Below are 21,695 nucleotides of genomic sequence, written 5' to 3' on the forward strand. Positions count from 1 at the left end.
GTGGCAATGTCACCCAACTTGCAAGAAAACTACTAACATGCTTCAACATTTGCCTTAGAGTACATACTAGTATCTTGCAGGTAACTCAACTTGTTTCTCATTATATTGTGTTCTTTTCTCTTCTAAGTATATAGTTTAGCCTCCTGCTTCTAGATCTGAAATAAAAGAGGGGTTAAAATTTATTCAAACAAGAATAAATACAGAGCATGGGCATCAAACAGCCCTATGAAGAACCACTAAGTGGTCTAACTATTGAGACAAACCCAGAGGTAATTGACCCTTATAGAATTTGAAGTGTTTTCTCTAGGCCTACTGTAACTATGCAGAGCTTTATTTTAGAATTTAACTTTTTAGAATTCATCACAAAAATGCACTACTATATGAGATCAAAATGCAAGAACAAATTAATCTGTATTTACAATAGTTATATAAACAAATCATTTGGCAAACGCACACTTTCACAATGATTTATTTAAGGTTGAACTCAAATATGCACTGTTATGTACGATGAAACCATTTTATTATTTTAACAATGCAAAACAAATGGATTTAACTGCTCGCAAGACCTTGGCCTTCAACAAAGCAGATAGCCTCACAGCTTTTATAAATTCATTCCCTAAATTTCAACCCTTTGTCTTTTTCACAAAATCTCCTCCGAGTTGCCTTTCGGCTTAAAAAATACTCATAAACCATTTGATAAAACATCAAAGAAGTTTTGAGCTCAGTGAAAGACAAGGTGGATCATTCATTTAAGAATGGAGACTAACAGATACATTGTTCATGCAGAAAAGACTAAGCCGGGGAAGTAAGCAGAACTATCCATGCAATGGTGAAAAGAGCACTGTACTTCTATCAGGATAAATATAATTCGTATTTCAGCTTTAAAAGAACATTCCAATGTTATCAAACATCAAATTTGCATAGAAAAGCCTAGGGTAATTTCTAATGAAGCTATGTAGGAAGAGAAAATTAGGAATTCATCAAACAGAAATAAAATGAATAGGGATGGAGGTCATATTGTACAATGTAAGCCATATTTAAATCCTATTATTTAAAACATAAGGAATTAATCTGGTCATTTGACTAACCAGTATTTTGCTTACCTACTTATCCATAATCCATTTATTGCTATTTTGTGGGTTGATTATGAATACAAGGATGTATTCCCTAACTTGGTCATTGTGAATTATATATATAAGAAGCTCACACCTGCAATCTGTCAGAATCATTTGTTTCTTTCCTGAGGACAGATTCAGTAGAGCCATACAAAATGTCAAATATTTTGCCTTTGTGTCACACAGGCTTCATCCAGAAGCGTAAATAGAAAATTTGGCACATGCTTCATATCCTATCAAGAACGGTTTTAGAGCTAATTATGGGAACAAACACCTTCAGTAGAGCCATCCAAAATGACAAATATTTTGCCTTTGTGTCACACAGGCTTCATCCAGAAGCGTAAATAGAAAATTTGGCACATGCTTCATATCCTATCAAGAACGGTTTTAGAGCTAATTATGGGAACAAACACCTTAATCTTTTACTGCAAAAAATTGTTCTTCCTTTATCTGTATCTCTCTTTTCCCCTTTCGTGTTCCCCAATTACCTTTATGTAGCTCAGTCAATGTATCCTGTGAGATGGATTTCCTATGGTAAACATTTCTTTCATGAAATGTCATCTTCCCATTGATCTAGGGATTCTGGTTAACTGAAAAAGCTATAATAAAAACATAGATAATTTCCACTTAAGCAATCTGTTGTCAATGCTAGATATGCTGCTAAAATACCCCTATTGACTGGTAAACATGGTCATTTTATAATTAAATCAGAAGATTTAGAACAGAGACATATAATGCACAATAAGTAAATGCAGGTCAAAATTTATATCATGAGCAGTCCTTTATTGATTACATAAATGTTCACATACGGTCCTTGATGACCTGCAATCACGTTGGAAACAATACATATGTTTGTTGTTGAGAAATTTATTGCAGGAGGTGCCTGCTGAGTGTAGGACTGGCTGATGGAAACGGTTGGGACCTGCAAACCTTATTTAGATCTTGTAACCAGCTCTGGCTATTGTTACAGATTTTGAATGAGTTCCACTGAGAACTATGGCGCACCCTCTGTAGCCCACAAATCTGCAGCAACCTGGGGTAATCAGCCTTCCAAACCCTAATCAACAAGCCATAAATTATCAAACCTTGATATACAGCTCCAATTATATTGATCAGACCTCCAGTCTTCAAGTGCAGCCCCCAGAATCACCGCTACAGTGTGATAGAGGTTAGAACTCTTCTCCCTAGCGCTTAGGATAACCATGAGCCCTACCAATGGCAACCAGCACAGATCAGATTCTATATTATGCTGACAAAATTAAACTCTGAAAACAAAAAAATGCAACTACGATAGGAAGATTGACAAGATTCGAAGTCCTAACCTTAATGTCTATTTGGTTTGCATCTTGACAGTATAAAATTCGAAGTCATACTAGAAACTTCTGAAGACAAGAGTGCAGCATCCAAAGGAAAATATATAAATGAGAAATATGGCGCTAGGGCCCAATCTGTGGCACCTTTATCTGAAATTCAAGATTTTAAGTATTATATGATTTATATTTTAATTTGATTTTTATTAATTTTTAATATGGTGTTAAAAACACCTTTTATTAGTTGTTGGACCGACTCAGCCAGTAAAGGGACATGGCATCCCTTAAATTCTGTTCTCAAGAAATTTCAAACCCACAACAATCTCCACTCTTTCCCATGTAGTGTTCTCAGGCAAAAGATTCTTCCATTTCACCTTCTTTTCTCTCACGTCAATGATTGACTTGGGTTCAAAAATCAATTTCCCTTCATTCTCAAACGGAGGCAGGTCTGATGAAGAGTAACCTGCTAAGGCCTTCTTAAGAAATGGCACATAAAAAACATTATGAGTCCTCACATTTCCTGAAATTTCAGGCTCATATGCAATCTTCCCCAGCTTTCTTGTGATTTTGTAAGGCCCATAAAACCAATGCTTAAGCTTTTCCACACCACTTTCCGTGAGGAAGATTCTTTATAGAGCTGTAACCTCAAACAGTCCATGTCTCCTGTTGGAACTTGTAAAAATTTGAACAAAATTAATCTGATTTTGCAAGTAGGTTTATGAATGCTTACGGACTGCGGATTGTTTGCATATTGCAACTCATAATATCTTTCCTTGCATCAAAGCTATTTCAGCAAGCAATGATACGCTCATCTCTGGAATCACTTAGTCTCACGTGTTATCAATGACTCATTTGTTAGAGGTCAATAGTGATAACACAAATGCACTATAACAATATTATTTTGTACTGTTATATTGATAATATATTAATAATAATGTCATATTATAATATAACTTATTTATTAGTTTTTTATAATTATTTATTATTAATACTATTTCTAAAATAATAAATTATCATTAGCGTTTTCGATGAGGACACAGCAGTTCTACCCTCCCTAAAATTGCTTGTTCTCAAGCAATTACATGTTTCTTCATTATTTGATAGTAACATTTGGTAACTTAAGGCAAGTTTTATCTCATTTTCTACAGATGATCTTAAGCCATCTTGTTGCCAACCAAATTTGTCAAAATCTTATTTGTATGATAGTATGTCATAGATTCATCTCTCTCAAATATTCTTTCTATTATTCTAGATAAACCAAGTAGAATCACACCGAGAGTACATACTTGAAAATATAAGCATGAATATGTGAAGACACTAAGTAGACACAAAGCAAACACATTAATGCATCAAGACATGAAGTATCCACAAAGTAAACATAATGATTTTTTAAAATTAGAGTGATTTATTTATTCATGTTTATCCTACAAGATGGCAGTATCGTAGCTCTAATACTACTATAATGTCCTCTATTGGGACCTTTGTTAATTTAACTTAAATTTGTCAATTGGAGTTTGGATTGTAACGTCCCCGGATAGGATTTCATTCATCTTATTTGGTTAAGTTATCTGTTCAAATTATTATCATTCATTCTTACCTTGTTACTATTCCAACCCAATGACAGAAGGAGTGAGTGTTATCCAAATTGCCTAGATACCAACTATGTAATGGATTCGCTCAAAGTTCACCGATCCAAGCCCTTTAGCCTTTCTTGGGACAATGCCCGCAAGCCGCTCAAGATCGTTAATCCCCACCCTATCTTGGGACAAGATCCATTGCTTGGATTTATGCAAGCCCCTCCTTAGTGACATTACAGCTTCCCTTCTATAATTCAATAGTAATAGGATGTGTGTGTGTATATATATATATACAATGGTTATAAACATTGGAATATATAATTCTGAATTTATGATTATTTATCTATTTGTTAGACCATATATGGGTCCCTTTTAGATATATTTTTCAGCAGTCAGAATTATTGCTTGATTGCTCGCCAACAGTACTTATGCTTTATTCTCTTTATATGATAGTATCTTCTTTCTTACTTTCTTTCTGTTCCCCCCTAGCTGACGCCTGAAACTACCTAAATACCATTAATCTTTTTAAAGGCGCCTCTCCTCAGATAGACATACCCATTCACGTGGCAGCCTCCAGATTTACATCCCCTTCACAAAATAACAAAATGGAGATTGATTAACATGTTTACTAATTTACTGCTATGGGCGGGATTTACCTATGTCCAATTCTTCATCAAGTAATCCAAATATGCGTCTTGGATAGCTATAAAAATGTTTGCCAACACTGCTTGATAGTTGATTAGAGACTTGTCAACTCTGTTTTTCTTAGAGATAGATGTTCCCAAATATTTTATTAATGGCAAATCTCACTTATAGAACTTAGTCTTTTATATGCACTTATTAACTTTCACCATATTTAATGATTGTTGTCATTTATACATGTAAGTTTTTGAATGCCTATGAACTGTGGATTGTTTGCATATTGCAATTCATAATTTATTTCCTTGCAACAAAAGTATTTCAGCAAGCAATGATATGCTCATCTCTGGAATCACTTACTCTCATGTATCACCAACTCATTTGTTAGAGGTCAATAATGATAACATAGATGCACTTAAATAATATTACAATAGAATATTGTTTTGTATTTGTTATATTGATAATATATTAATAATAATAAGTCATTATAATATATGACATTCGCTAATTTTACTATACTAATTTATTATTAAATAATATTTCTGAAAGGATATATATCATTAGTGTTTTCAATGAGGACTTGACACTCATGAGCAATGCTCTCTAGGTGAAGGATTGTAAACTTGATTTCTTCCTCCGGGTTTGAAAACAAATAAATGAACAATTTTGCAAGCAAACTCTAATTGTAACCCTATTGGATCCATCATAAATGGTTATAATGATATTTCCCAACTGTGGTCTTGTATCTATCCTTTCCTTATCCTAACATATTTTTCCCTTATGACGATCATTTCTTGTTTTCATATCATAATAGTGTAGGAATGGCATGTCATAATGTATGGTGTAGTCAAGAGCCCTATACTCTGCATAATACCTTGCCATCTCCTTGTCAAGTCTTGGCAAGGCTCTTTGCTATTCCTCAAATGAATCCTCTTCTTCTCCTTGCAACAATTTGACTTCGAATGTCTCAGTTGGTGCACTGACTAAAACTCCATGATTGCTTAAGTGACTTCCTTATGCACCATTTAGATTATACCTTCTAGCAATCAATATTATTGATTAATTCCTCTAGAAGTCAGAATTTTTGCCTTCAGACTCCCAGAAGTGGACAAAAGTTCTCTAGCTATTTTTTGTTTTTATTCCTAATGAACTCTCGAAGGTTGATTTCCTCACATTATCCACCATGGCTTCTTCCTCTTTATTCCTTCACTGGTACTTGATCTTCCAATCACTTTTTTCCATAAAATTACATTACCAGAACCCTACAAGTTTGCAAAAAATGTGGCTCCAGTGCTTCTGAAAAGACCTCTTACCTTAGATCTAAGATTTCTAGTTAGTTCAAAAGGTTATAATAAAAATGTAGCATATTTCCAAACTAGTGGGATGGGTGATGTCCTGGAAATTCCCATTACTTGACATTTGTAAGCATCACCTAGATGAAATAAGTGCTAATGGTTCCATTCATTCTCATGAGAATGCGATTTTGTGAACCACAACTCATAAAAAATGGATCAATGAGTTTGATTTTTAAAAAACTACACTATTGAATGCTGATAGCAATATCACAATTTAACTACTTGTATAAAATATCTCCTACTTGTCAACTAATGAGGTAAAGAGGCTCTAAAATGAATGGTTTATAACACACAACACTTGCTGAAGGTTTTGCAGATGGGGTTGCAAGCTAAGAAGACTAAACCTTGGAGGAAACTCCACGGTTAAGTGTGTTTGAGCTGGATGAATACTAGGATGGGTGACCACTCAGGAAGGCTCGATGCTTCACCTTTGTGAGCATCACCTACATGCAATGAGTGCTAAGTGTTCTATTCATTCTCATGATAGATGAGCTCTTGTGAACCACTACTAATGAAACATAGATCATGAGCTTGACTCATAAACTACCCAGTTGAATCCTAATAGCAATATCACAATTTGACTTCTTGTAAAAGATATCTCCTACTTATCAAAGTGTTTGTTATTAATTATGGGCATGTTTCTGTACTACCGTTATTGACAGGTAAACATAATCACTTTATAAACAAATTCGTAGATTTGAAACTGTAAGTGGAGATTATATTTCTTACAGATTTGTGTTGTATATGTCTTATCAATATTCAGAATATTATAATTACAAATCTCTATTCTATTTCGCAGGATGTAATCAGAATTTGATCTTTGTAAAATGTGTATGCAAATAACAATTCAATATTGATAAATACTGAATATTAATTTGTAACCCTGAATCTGATATTTGCAGTCACCAAATTCCAAAGGGCAGAGCATATATTAATTTCAATGTCTTTCCTTGGGATTGGATCTTTATTATATAAGGTGCAAGGAGACATATCCATGAGCGGACATGTGTTCATGGGTGTGTCTCATGAAGAGGTGCCTCTTCATGCCTGATCTCTAATTGGGTTTCAAACCTTAACAACTGCAAATGATTTCCTTAATCAAGATCAAAAGTAATCTTGCTCAGACATATTAAATGTCCAATCTGTTTCTAATTGCCGATCATGGTGCTCAATCAGGATTGGATATGAAGCATCAATTGACTACAATCTACAATTTACTAGTCTTTAAATGCAGATCGATCATATACCTAGAATCTATGGTTATCCAATCAGATACAGATATGATGATTGGATTTTCAAAAATATATTGAGTAATGATATGACTGAATGCAATACAAATATGTATGTGTGTATGTATATCAGAATATACAGGGTGATATACATAAACATACATATACATCATGAAATCAATCATCATTTCAATATCTGACCAAAGCTACCATTTCTTCAACAGAAACTGAGAATAGAATGCACAACCAAGCAATGCAGCTCAGAATTTATAGCATCAACAGTCCTTTATTCATTACATAAATGTTCACTTACAATCCTTAATGACCTCCAATCATTTTGAAAACTATATATATGTGTGTGTGTGTGTGTGTGTGTGTGTGTTCCGTTGAGAGGTCTATCGCTACAGGTGCCTACTGAATATAGGATTGACTGATTGGAAACAGTTTATACATGCGTAACTTATTTAGATCCTATTACCACCTCTAATGAAGGGAAATGAAGTGGTATTTTGCATATTTCACTGATTTCCATTGCGAACTATGGTACAATCTCTCCAATCCTGGCAATTAACCTTCCAAACACTAATCACCTAGTCAAAAATAGAAATCAGACCCTAATTTGCAGCTCCAGCAATGGCCCTCACACCTCCCACCTTCAAATGCAACCCCCGGATCATCCCTACAATTCAATAGAACTATTACCTTGGTGTTTAGAATAACTAGGTGTCCTAGCAATGGCAACCAGCACATATCAGATTCTTTATTAGGCTAACAAGATTAAACTTTGCAATCAGAAAATGTAACTTCAGTAGAAGAATTTATAGGATAAGGTCAGCAGGGCTTTTGTCCAAACCTTGATGTCTGCTATGGTTTGCATCCTAACAACACAGTCTTGCGAAAATTCCAAGATCATGTCAAAAACTTCCAAATAACAATTCCTAACATCCAAAACAAAATATATATCAATTAGAGATAAGGCACTAGGGCCTAAACTGGATGGCCTGATGTGAAATTCATATTTTAATTTGTTTTATTTTATTTATATTATTTTAGTTATATTTATATTTTTAAATATTTATTAATCATATGGTGTTAAAAAGTACCTTTTAGTATCTGCTGGGCCAACTCGGGACACGATACTTCAAAAGCATTCCGCATTGTAATCACACCCTGATATTTGAAAGGTTTTGACCATAATTTTCATCTCTTTCTCTTGCAAATGCTACCAACATCAAAGTCAGGTTACAGTATGTTACTTTTATACTGATATAAGATTCAACAAAAATTCGTCTTTTCTGGTGGAAATTGATATTTATAAACTCGAGATTGTAGAATTTTGTCTATAGTAATAGCTTACAACCTGTAGAGAAGGCACCATTATTCACAGGGCATCCTTCCATTTTTTCTCTTAGGTTATTCTAAGAAATTTGAATGCTAAAGCTGGAAGGGAACATTTCTGTGAGAAGTTGAATATGCAGACTTCTTGCGTTGAATGTTTCAATCAGGACCAAATAATAAACAACAGCCTATTCATAATCAGAGAACTGCACAATTACCTTGTAACAAGGGTCATGCAAATATCACATCGGAGAAGATACAAGGTCCATGCAAAGCTCTGAATCACTTCCCTTCAATACTTCATTTATAATGATACATCAGTAATGAATATCTGAAAGAAACCCGTCTGCATTGCAACGTTAGAATCAACTCAAATCTTTAACATTTCCAACATAGCAAAAATGGAAATGTAAACAATTGTGACGTGTTCCTCTGGTGTCTGGGATTGCCAGCTACATAGAGGACAGAAATCATCATTATTTTTGGTGCCGGCATACCTGCCAGTCATCACTAGCCAATGATGTTTCTTGACTATTTGGAGTGATTAGATGGATGTAAGCTGGTAATAACCTCAAATGCCACCATCTTCCAGGTGTAGGATTGTATGTGATTCTAATGTTCCTCCACATCACTCAATTTCATCTTTGTATTCGGAACATAGCCGGCTTCTTTCATTTGCCCGGCTAACTTCTGCAACATGGCATAGATCTCCTCTATTTGTGGATGTGAACTGCCTCCCGCAGAAAATACATGCACACTATTCTTGACTTCAATCCAACTGCATCCTGGTTCCTTTTTTGTACCTGTATCTTTCATTGTCTTCCTCATATTAATTATATCTCCCCACTTGCCAACATTCGCATAAATATTTGACAATACCACATAGCACCCAATATTTTGAGGATCTAACTCAAACAGTTGTTCTGCTGCAAGTTTTCCTAGTTCTGTATTGCCATGGTCTTGGCAAGCTCGCAATAAAGCCCCCCAAACAGTAACAGTAGGTTTAATTGGCATCTTTTGGATGAAATCATGTGCCTCGTTCAAACACCCACTGCGGCAAAGGAGGTCAACCATACAGGAATAATGACCTGCCCTTGGCAAAATATAGTGTTCTCGAGTCATAGCATGAAAATAGTGCCAACCTTCATCAACTAAGCCTGCGTGGCTGCAAGCTGTCAGAACAGCCAAGAAGGTGACATGATCAGGTTTCATCCCTAATCGCTTCATTTCTTCAAAAAGTCCAATAACTTCTTCTCCGAACCCATGTTTCGCATATGCAGTGACAATTACAGTCCATAATACCACATCTTTTTGACGAACTAAATCAAATACTTGTCGGGCTTCGTCTATGCTACCGCATTTTGCATATGTATCAACAAGGGTGCACTTTAATACAATATCCGTCTCAAATCCTTTTTTAATTATGCAAGCGTGGACCTGCTTTCCTTGTTGCATGGATGCCAGATTAGCACATGCACCAAGAGCACCGGCAAGTGTGAACTCATCTGTCCCGATTCCTGTCTGTTGCATCTGAGAAAATAGCTTAAATGCTTCCTCACCATGCCCTTGTAGAATGTATGCTGAGATCATTGTATTAAATGAGACCACGTCCCTTTCAGGCATCTTGTCGTACACAACGATCGCATTTTCTAAACATCCACATTTTGCATACATGTCGGTAAGGCCATTTCCCAAGGTCAAATGCAATTTAAATCCATTTTTCACCATCTGAGCATGAATCTGTTTGCCCTGTTCCAAGGCTTTCAAACCAGCACATGCCTTAAATACACTGCGAAAGGTGTGTATATTTGGTTGTATGCCAGCTTGTGGCATTTCACTGAAATGAGCCAATGCTTTTTGAAAATTACCTTGCCCTACATATCCTGAAATTATAGCAGTCCATGAAACTACATCTCCTAGAGAAATTTCATCGAACACTTGGCATGCATCTGCCAAACACCAGCATTTGGAATAGAAGTCACCAAGGGTTGTCATCAGAATGGAATTGGATACAAGCCCACTTCTCACTATGTGACCATGAACTTGCTTCCCGATTCGAATCTCTCTCAAACCAGTACACGCCTTCAAAACGCTAACAAAAGAAAACTCATCTGCCTTCCCATCCTCTCCTAGTTGTCTGAAAAGACTTAATGTATCTTCCTCAAAGCCCTGCCGAGAGTATTCAGCAAGCAATGTGTTCCACGACACCAAACTTGGTACAGGCACATTGTCAAACACTTGGCGCGCATCTTCTAAACTTCCACACTTTGCATAAAAAATGACAAGCCTGGTGCTCAGAAAATGGTCTGCTTCGAAACCAGTTTTAGTCATATGGGCATGGGTTCTCTTCCCCTTTGCAAGATTTTTACCATAAATGCAATCTTGTAAGAGATGACCATGAGAGTACGAATTTTTAATAAAAATATTGACATTTACCTTCTTTTGCATCTCTTCGAGTGGAACCTGTATACGACAAGATTCATGGCTTCCCTGCAATTCTTCAGTGGGAATTTCTAAAGTTTCGGGTTTTAAAGCAATGCGAAGTGCAGCGGTTGCAAACGCAGTGCATTCATTTTTATTATATGTCGGCTTGAAAATGTAATTAATTTTTGTTTTTCTGATGCTATATAAATAATGTAGATGCTGATATCCTGTCATTGGTAATTGGAATCTACGCTTACAAATGTAAAAGTGCCAAAAAACAACATTCTTGCAGTGCTAAAATATTCTAACGTTGCGCAGATCCACATATCTGGATGAACTTCCTAAGCCGTATACAGTGGAAGCCACTCTGGTTTTCATACTTCTGCTCTGCTCTGCCAAACTCGTCCAACCGAACTACATTCCCCTTCATTAATGGTAGTTAAGCTTTCTATTGACCTTTCTGTACATCTTCGGACATGACGCAGTGTCACAATCCATTTCCGCTCATGGCGAATAAATCGACAACTTTATTACCACATGGAATTTTAGTTCAGTTTTTAAATTTTAATCAACGATTTTGATGAGAATGAAAATAATATATATTTAACATGATTAAATAGAGGATATCGGTTACAATTGTAAATGGGGATGAAGGGGATAAGGAAGTTAATTCGAGATGTTAGAAATTGGTTTAGTTACAAAAGCGGTAGTTAAAAGAATCTGGACAACGATCTCGAAAGGGGAGAAGTACGTGAGGATAATCGATGTGAAATATACCAACGAGAATAATCAGGTTTCCTTCTTGAATCAAACCATATTTCCTTCATCTGAATCATTAAATTAAATAGCAAAGATTTTATCATACTTGATGATAGATCTTATTTATTGGTTGGACTTCATATTACATTGGTTGTGTATTAGTCTTTGGACCTGTGTGTGCACTTTTCCCTTGAGTTGAGAAGAGTCTCCATGTATTCTTAGAAGTCGTTGCACTAGAATCGGAAAATGGATTAGAGGAGGCAAAGACAGACATGTTAGAGTGACAATGAGGAATACAGGAGATAAAAACATCATTTTCAGCAAGAGGAAGTTTCTTAGAGGCACACACATATATCTTGATGATGACCTCACCCTAACTCAACAAGAAGAAAGGAGGAAGGAATGAGAAAAAGTGAAAACAGTGAGAGAAAACGGCAAGTGGGCGTGACTACAAAATGGCAAAGCCCAAATTAGCGACAAAATCACACGCAATAAATAGGAACTCGGGCCCACCCAGAAACATTTAACTATAGTTAGTTGGAACTGTAGAGGTTATCCTTGGAGAAGAGGACCTGGGTTAGGGCCGATAGCTAAAGATAATGACATCATTATGCTTACCGAGACACATGAGCATGATGGATGTAGGGTTCCAGATTTTGAAGGGTATGAGAAGGTATCACTGTGGAATGAGAAGATAGATAATGGTAAGGGACATGGAGGCATCACCGTTCTAATAAAAGAAACTTAGAGCAGATTTGTAAACTTAGAGAAAGAAGATGTAAACAAGCAGTATATTTGGATTAAAATAATAGAGAATCAGATTACTACGAGGGTGGTTATCTGTTACTTCGCCCCAAAAGGCTCAAAAATGTATAAAAAGCATAGATTGGACCGAGAAGACCCATTCGCTGCACTCAAAAAAGACATAGCAACCTTTAGCTCTCTAGGGGAAATAATGATAATAGGGGATTTCAATGCTAGAACAGCAAACAACCAAACTCTCAATCTTAAGGAGAGCTACAGTGAAAGCAGAAACCCAGTTTGGCTTGAAGAAGAAGGGACACAAAAATGGGAAAGATCTTCGCAGGATAGCATGGGAAAGATTAATCATATTGGTGTTGAATTACTAAGTTTATGCTGCCTATATAACATGGTCATATGTAATGGTTTGGAAAAGTGGCCTAAATCAGGTGGAATCACATGCAAAAGATACAATGGACAAAGTGTTATTGACTATGTAATATGCTCGCAAGAATATGTCGCAAAGATAATTAACTTTGAGATAGAGGACTGCCCCATGGAGCTAAAATTTGATCATAACCCCATTTTGATAAGGGTGGCCACTCACTTTAAAGATCAACATATTGTCCCAAAACCTTTACAAAAGAGGAAGAGGATTCCGATCAACAAAGTTTTAATGACACAAAAAAACCATGCTACTTTCCAAAACTCTCTTTTGCGGTTGTCTAAAGTTTCGGGAAACCATCCAAAGTCTGATAAACAACATTTCATGGACAAGGATAATCTTGTTCTTACTATCATTAAAGCACTGGAGGAGTGTAAAAGATCTAGGGCCACAAGAGAAGCCAAGAACACTTTTTCGGCTAATCTGTGGTTTGATGAAGAATGCAAAACAACAAAAAGAAATTGGAAAAAGAACATAAATAAAGAAAGTAGAAAGGAGTATGATCAACTGATTAAAAAGAAGAAAGGAGAGTATGTAAATAAGAGAAGAATCGAGTTGATTAATCTTGGTAAAAACAACCCCAGAAAGTTTTGGAAAGAACTTCAGCAGAGGAAAACTCAAATAAAGAACAACATAACAGGAACCAAATAGCTGGAATATGCCAAGACTCTCTACGAGTGTGATCTAGGAGAACATAGAACCATGGAAATAGAGACTACAGGGGAGTTATTCAGCGAAAAGGATATTATCCAAGGCATAAGGAGGTTAGCTACCAGTAAAGTGCAAGATATAGATGGGCTTCAAGCTGAATACTTAAAATGGGGTGTTGAAACCCTCACACCACACATCACTAAAATTTTCAACAGTGTCAATAGAGAAGGTTTCCCTATAAAATGGACAACAAGTGTGGTGATCCCACTCCACAAAAGTGGAGATATAAATAATCCTTCTAATTACCGAACCATCATGATCAATCCACTTTTTGGCAAGTTATTTGGCAGCTTGGTAGAACAAAAAATCAGCAACTGGGCTGAAACAAAAGGCAAACGTGCAATAGGGCAAGCAGGCTTTAGACCGAAGCACTCTACTATAGATCATGGCATCACTCTTAGATATTTGATTGAGAAAGTTTGGGACACTCCGGGGAACAAGGCTTTTTGTTGTTTCATGGACTTAAAAAAAGCATTCAACACAGTGCCACGTAATAAATTATGGGATAGAATGGAAGAGTTGGAAGTTCCTAAAGAACTTAGGTCAACAGTTTACAGATTATATGAGCAGGTCAAAGCTAAAATCAGAATGACAGAAGGGCTATCAAAAATTTTTTACAGCAACATCAGGGTTAAGCAAGGGTGTCCGCTATCTCCAACATTATTCGGGCTCTATATTAACAAGTTAGAAGAGTGGATAAACAAGACCAATGGTGAGGGGGTGCGGCTAGCCCACTTTGTGATAAGATTGCTCTTTTATGCAGATGATCTCATAATTCTTGCTAGAACAGCTAAAGGTTTGAAAGAGCACTTGACAGCACTAGAAATTTTTTGTCATGAAGTAGGAATGCAAGTTAACACTAGTAAAACCAAAATTATGATCTTCTCGCTGAAGAAGAATAGGGGCATGCAAGACGAGTTTCTATTGGAAAATAGCCCACTTGAGATTGTGGAAGAGTACAAATACTTGGGCATCGATTTTCATAACAAACTCAATTGGGATACTTGCAGATCGAAAAGGATCCAAGGGGGCTGGAAGGCGTTGTACTCTTTACAAAACAAGTGCAGGAACGCATAATTATGGGATTGGACGACCATGAAAACTCTTTTTGGTTTGCTGGTCACTCCGGTTATTTTATACGGATGTGAAGTGTGGGGAGGTCGTATGTCCGAACAGAAATGGCAGCAAGTAGAAAGAATTCAAAAACACTTCATCACATGCAATCTTAAAGTTAAGACCACAGTTCCGTATGAGATCCTTTTGGTGGAGGTGGGTTCCTATCCATTAGAAGTCGTTGCTTTGGTCCGAATGATAAGCTATTTAAAGAAAACCCAAGGTCTAGAAACACATCGTTGGCCCAAGTTGATCATAGAGGAAAAACTTGTGAGGCGGAAAAGCACATGGATGAAGCAAAATGACAAATGGATGCGAACATGGGATATCAACATCCAAACTTGCTTGGATAACATTACAAAAATAAAAAAGTTTGTCAATTAAAAATTTCACAATATTCTGTGGACAAGACACATAGGGCGGAAAAAATCCTATTACATTAAAGAATTTAATCCCACTTATAGTCATGATGAAAAGGCCTATATAAGAGCACCTATTAACTGGAAAGCAAAAATGTTGATGGCACAACATAGAACTAGTTCACATCAGCTGCAATGTGAAACTGGTCGGTGGCAAGTTCCAAAGGAAGAGTGGGCAGACAAAACATGTTTATTTTGTAATATGGGAATAGTTGAGACAGAGCAGCACTTTGTCAAGGACTGCCTGGCTTACAATGACATCAGATCTGGTTATACAAAAATATTGCAGAACAAGGACTTCAAATATTTATTTGAGCAAGATCAAGTGAAGAGAGCAGCAGATTTGATTACCAAACTTCAGAGAAGGAGAGACAAGTTATCCAAAACTTTACAACTGACTAGTTTCGCTCCTGACTCGGAAGGGTGATCGTATGGGTCCCATAGACTACTTTAGTCTCGTGGACGTCATTAAAATCTATCATATCATATCATATCACTCTTCTTTATTGTTTGTATATGGAATGGGTGATTGTCTAAATGGTTGGCTCGCCTGATTTCATGCTATCCAACATTGTTCTTTTGCCACGCAAGGTCCAAGATGCATTAGTTTTTAGAATTTCCTCTACAATTTAACTCCAAAATTGCAATCGGATCATAGTCTCTCAATATGAGCTCAAAAATGCTTGAACAAACTACATTTAAATAATGTGATTTAATTAACTTTCATAGTTGTGGGCAAAATAATATCATCTAGGATGGTTTAAGAAACTCACATGCCCAAGCTTCTATATTCTTTCAACACAGTGATTTGTGACAAATCTATACACTATCACCATTTGGAATACATAATAGTTTTCCACATAATGTATTCACTAGAAGACAGTTCAAATCATTGGATATGAGCAAAACTTTTGAGCAAAATGTTGTACATTTTACATTTTGTCTCCTCCAAGAATGAGATGAGAAGGTGAGTTCTACCATAGTAGCCATGTAGAGATTCTACCTCCTCAATATTTGAATTCCTTCCAAACTTTTGTCCACAATTTCATGTTGTGGCTTGTGAGCAAGAAAGAAAACCTTTCTTTGAGCATTGATCCTTTAATTGTCTATTTCGGCTTAGATTCAAAATGTGTTTTGGATCAAATTAATTGCTTATTCATGTATCTTAGGAGGACATGCCTTTATCGATATATAGAATTGGTGTTTATAGAATAGCAATAGTGTATCAATCTGGCCCAATCGATTCACAGTTAGTAGTGTTTATCACTTGATAGCTAACTGATTTATATTCTCAACAGAGGAAGATGTGGCAATTGATGCTTATGAATTGGCAGATTCAGTTGTGTATGAAAATTTAACCACCATTCCCAAGAATAAAGTTTGGGCATTTAATCTTAATGAAGTTTGGATCAGATTAATTGCTTGTTCTTGTATCTTAGGAGGACATGTCTTTATAGATATTTAGAATTGGTGTTTATAGAACATCAATAGAGTATCAGTTTGGACCAATCGATTCATAGTTAATAGTGTTTATCACTTGATAGCTAACTGATTTCTATTCTCAACAAAAGGAAGATGCAGATCCCGATTGATAGCTACGAATTGGCAAATTCAGTTGTGTGTGAAATTTGACCACTATTCCCAAGAAAAAAATTTGGGCATTTAATCTTATTAAGTTTGGATCAAATTAATTGCTTATTCATGTATCTTAGGAGGACATGCCTTTATCGATATTTAGAATTGGTGTTTATGGAACAACAATAGAGTATCAATCTAGCCCAATCAATTCATAGTTAATAGTGTTCATCACTTGATAGCTAACTGATTTCTATTCTCAACAAAGGAAGATGTGGATCTCGATTGATGTCTACGAATCAGTAGATTCAATTATGTATGAAAAATTAACCACTATTCCCAAGAATAAATTTTGGGCATTTAATCTTATTAAATTCTAATCAAACCAAACATACATTCTTCTTATCCCTCTACAAAGAGAAATATGGAGTGCATATCTGAGATGGTTGTACACCACAACTTGAATTAAGTAATTCACAAAAACTTGGGCCAAAAAATTATATTATGTCCGGTTTAACAAAATTAGTATGATGTTGGAATTCTTTTAGAATAACTGAGAGGGGGTGAATCAGTTATTCAAGGTCTAGATGTACAAATAAAACTTTTTACAATTTTAGTGAACCCATAAAAAATTCTCAACCATGCATGCATTCATTGTGTGTTAACCAAAACTTATAAGTTACTGTCAAATCAACATGCAAAAGATGTAAAACATAAAACACAACATATCCATTAGCACATTTGACACAATGATTTAACGTGGAAACCCAATTTGGGAAAAACCATTAGTAACATGCTACTCATTTTTCACTCTTCTGAAGTGATGCCCTGTTAAAGGCCAACCCTATTAAAGGTTATAACACACATTGTTAAATGTGACCCAATTAAGGGATTTCAATCACCCTATTAAAAGTGAGCCTTGTTAGAGGACTTTATGCCATTCACTTGGAATGCCATCCTATTAAAGGATTTTCCAATGACTGTTAAGTCAACCTTACTCCAAAGGATTTACCCTAGGCTGATACAATCGTTAGAAAGTAACAGTAGAGCTTTGATCTGATACAACTTACAACCTTACTTGCAGATTGCAGATCACTATTCAGTCCTCAACTCTACTTGGCTTCCAATCTTTGTAGTTCTGACAGCTTGTTCACCCTTCAAGCATTCATCCTCTTTAAGCCTTCTTGCTTTGTTTGCCATTGCAGACTTCTTACTTGGGTCACTTGATGAAGCAAAGCCCCCTTTCTTCTCCTTGTCAGATTTTCGCATCCAAACTTTCTAACCTCTTACCTTTTTGCTTCATGACTAGACATCCCTACATATAGGAAATTAGAACACTTTTCCCGCTCATTATCCATCACCAAAATTAGGGTTTTTGATGGATTAGGTAGGATACAATTTATCTACCCCATATCTTGTCTTATCTAGAAACTTCTCCTAGAATCCATTTGAATTCGCCTCCAGAATGATTTACATAAGATTCTATGCCACCAGCTCATCAATCTTATCTTCCTCCTGATTTGCAAGTTCCAAGAAAACAAACTTGTCAGCTTTTAATTGGAAAATCTTTGATCTTTTTCATAATGCAGTAGCTTGGCATTATCAATTTACTAATGCTCGGCACATACTGTGTTACTTGACATCTACTGTAAAATCACTAGGCATCAACTAGATTTTATTGGTGCTTGACATCAACTAAAAATTACTCGACATCAACTAACTTGCTCGACATCCACTAGAATTTGCTTTCACTCGGCTCCAACTGACTTTTTGCTCGGCTTGCACTAACTTTTCTTGGCACCTACTATCAACTTGGTCAAGCTTAGCAAATGAACTTTGTTCAACCTTATTTTTCTGAACTTTCTAAGTGTAGCCAATCATCTTGTAACCTCAAGTAGATCATCAATATATTATGTCATCACTGTCTTAACTGATTGTTGCACTTCAATACATAATCATAACTCAACCTTTCCTCTAGGTACTTTTGTTACATCTAGTTGATCAAATCCTCATCACCAATCAACTAAATGATAGTGCTTGAAACATATAAGCAATTGTCTTACCAGCATGTAGCAGGTTTGACATCAGTGACAAAACAATGATTGAAATGCACAATCTTCTTCAACAGTCTTTCTACTTAAATGATCTTTTCAATCATATATCAACAATCTCCCTCTTTGGCATTGATGACAAAACAAACTAATCAACCAGTCAAACAAATGATGAACATCTTGTTCCATCAAACTAGGTTAAAACAGTAAGGCAATACCAAAAAGAAAGTTTGTGATTTGAACTTTCTCCCTTTATCAGTAGCTCCTTCTTCTGATTAGGTTACAAAATATAATTCCCTCTTTACCTGATTCTCTTCTTCTTCTATCATGGATCAACATAATATCAGAATATCTCCCTATTTTTGTTCTAATCCTTCCTTTGATTGCTTTCTGCTTTTTTTGTGTACTTTCTCCCTTGATCAATTTTTTTTTTTGGTTTACTTTCTTCCTCTTTGACAACAATGCCAAAGATATTTACTCAATGCTTGGCATCTTTGTTATATGTTGACATAGGCTTTTGTAGACTCTTCAATTTTCTCCCTCTGTCACCTTGCTTGTGACTAATTTGTAATTCTAGTTCTGTGATTACTTTAGGTAGTCCCTAAAGTAAGATCCTCTGCATCAATTTGTATGAAATGATTGTCAACTTGTTTGATGCAGGGCACTCCCTCTATGTTTTACATAGCCTTTGATAGGGGTATCACCCCTAGTTTACCTCTTAGATACTCATAAGCATCCTTTGGTAATGTTTTTGTGAAGATATCAGCAATTTTCTCTTTTGTGTTGATATATTCCATCTTCACCTCCTTATCTTGAACCAACTCCCTTACATAATGATACTTTATTGTAATGTGCTTTGTCTTTGTATGCATTAAAGGCTTCTTTGATATATTGATGGCACTTGTATGATGACAATAAAGTGTCACTGGTTCTATAATTTCTTCCTTCATTGCCTTAAGTAGCTATATGATCCATATAATATTTGTGTAATTAATAGTAGCAAAAACATACTCTGCTTTAGCAATAGATTGGGAAGTACAACTTTGCTTCTCGCTAGTCCATGTAACAAGTCTTTTGCCTAAGAAGAATGCTCCACCACTGGTGCTCTTTCTATCATCAATATTTTCAGCCCAATCAGCATTAGTATAGGCTTTTAGTTCAAATTTTTCATTCTTCTTATAATATAAACCATACCCTTCTATTCCTTTCAAGTATCTCATTATTCTTTTTACGGCCATCAAGTGATTCTCTCTAGGGTTAGCAGAGAATGTTGCAACTATCCCGATAGCTAATGCAATATCAGGTCTGTTATGTACTACATATTACAATTTGCCAATCATGGATCTGTATAATGTTTGATTGATCTCAGTTGAATCATCATTCTTTGATAGCTTGAGTGTTGTTACCATAGGTGTACTTACTAGTTTTGAATCCTCAAGTCCAAATGTCTTCAATATCTCCTTGACATATATTTGACTGAGTGATATATATACCATATTTCATTTGATAGACTTGCAATCCCACAAAGAATTTGATCTCACCAAACATTGACATTTCAAACTCATGCTTTATCTGATTTGCAAAATCTTTACACAAAGCATCTTGTCTTCCAAATATTATGTCATCAACAAATATTTCAGATAATAGTATACCTTTTTATTTATCTTTCTTCACGTACAAGTTGTTGTTATCATCTATCCTTTCAAATCCAATCTTAACAAGATAAGTATGAAGTCTCTCATACCATGCTCTTGGTGCTTGCTTCAATCCATATAGGGCTTTTGTGCAGTCTACATACCATGTTATTATTAATTTTGTTAACAAAACCATATGGTTGTTCTATGTAGACTTCTTCTTCTAATATGCCATTCAGAAATGCAGACTTGACATCCATCTGATAAACTTTGAAACCTTTGTATGCAACATAAGCAAGCATAATTCTCACTCCTTCCATTCTTGCAACAAGGGAAAATGTTTCACCATAGTCAATTCCTTCTTCTTGTGCATACCCTTTGCAAACTAGTCTTGCTTTGTTTCTTGTTACTTTACCATTCTCATCTAACTTGTTTCTGAATACCCATTTTGTGCCAATCACATTCTTGTCTTCTGGTCTAGGAACTAGACTCCAAGTCTTGTTCTTTTCTATCTACTGAATCTCTTCTTCCATAGCTTTGTACCAATCATCATCTTCTAATGCATCTCTCACTATCTTAGGTTCCTCCATGCTTAACAAACATGATTCACCTCTCAACCTATTTCTTGTCATTGGTCTTGCATCTATGTCTCCAATGATTTGATCTACAAGATGTTGTCTTTTGACATATTTGGATAGTCTAGATTCAGTTCTTGTGGCTACATTTTGCCTCTCAACTTCAGTATCACTGTGTGCGTCTCTGTCAGGTGTTTTAGCATCTCTTTCATGTGTGCTAATCTCAGAGTCAGATTGTGCATTCTCCTCATTTTGTAGCTTGATATTCAAAGGATGTGACTTGACAATTGTTGAGACTTGATGTTGGCTTGCTACATGATTTGTAACATCTTCTTTAGTAGGCATTGCTTCATAATAGTATACAAATGATTTGTATGCTTCTGATTCTTTTGTAGATTCAGCCTCATGTGCTTCTATAAACTCATCAAAATTCACATTTGCACTTTCCACAATTTTGTTAGTGTTAGTAATTAAACACTTATAAGCTTTAATTCTTGTGGAGTAACCAAAGAATATACCTTCTTCACTCTTTGCATCAAACTTTCCACTTCCAACATCTTTAATAATATAGCATTTGCTTCCAAATATCTTAAAGTATTTCACACTAGGTGGATGATCATACCATAGTTCAAAAGGTGTTGAGTGTGTACCTTTCTTGACTTGCACATGGTTCAAGGTGTATACA

The 21,695-nt window shown here is 35.7% G+C and overlaps 1 pseudogene across 8 annotated transcripts; it reads right to left on the minus strand.

The window, feature by feature from the left end:
• Window positions 1–1,850: 1,850 nt before the first annotated feature.
• Window positions 1,851–11,620, minus strand: LOC149530569 (pentatricopeptide repeat-containing protein At2g13600 pseudogene; annotated as a pseudogene). Of its 8 annotated transcripts, none has more exons than XR_016358727.1 (5): window positions 9,061–11,620; window positions 8,782–8,894; window positions 8,329–8,447; window positions 8,079–8,163; window positions 1,851–2,324 (listed from the first exon to the last, which is right to left on the minus strand). The product of XR_016358727.1 is annotated as a pentatricopeptide repeat-containing protein At2g13600 pseudogene, transcript variant X3 (transcript). The 8 variants fall into 8 exon arrangements; XR_016358729.1 differs by having other exon boundaries at window positions 1,851–2,138; window positions 2,234–2,324; window positions 8,782–11,620; XR_016358731.1 differs by lacking the exon at window positions 8,079–8,163 and having other exon boundaries at window positions 1,851–2,138; window positions 2,234–2,324; window positions 8,782–11,620.
• Between the last annotated feature and the right edge of the window lie 10,075 nt (window positions 11,621–21,695).

This window comes from Cupressus sempervirens, chromosome 11 (genome assembly GCF_028749045.1).
Source record: "Cupressus sempervirens isolate cs-2001-9-10 chromosome 11, ASM2874904v1, whole genome shotgun sequence".
Classification (NCBI taxonomy): Eukaryota; Viridiplantae; Streptophyta; class Pinopsida; order Cupressales; family Cupressaceae; genus Cupressus; species Cupressus sempervirens.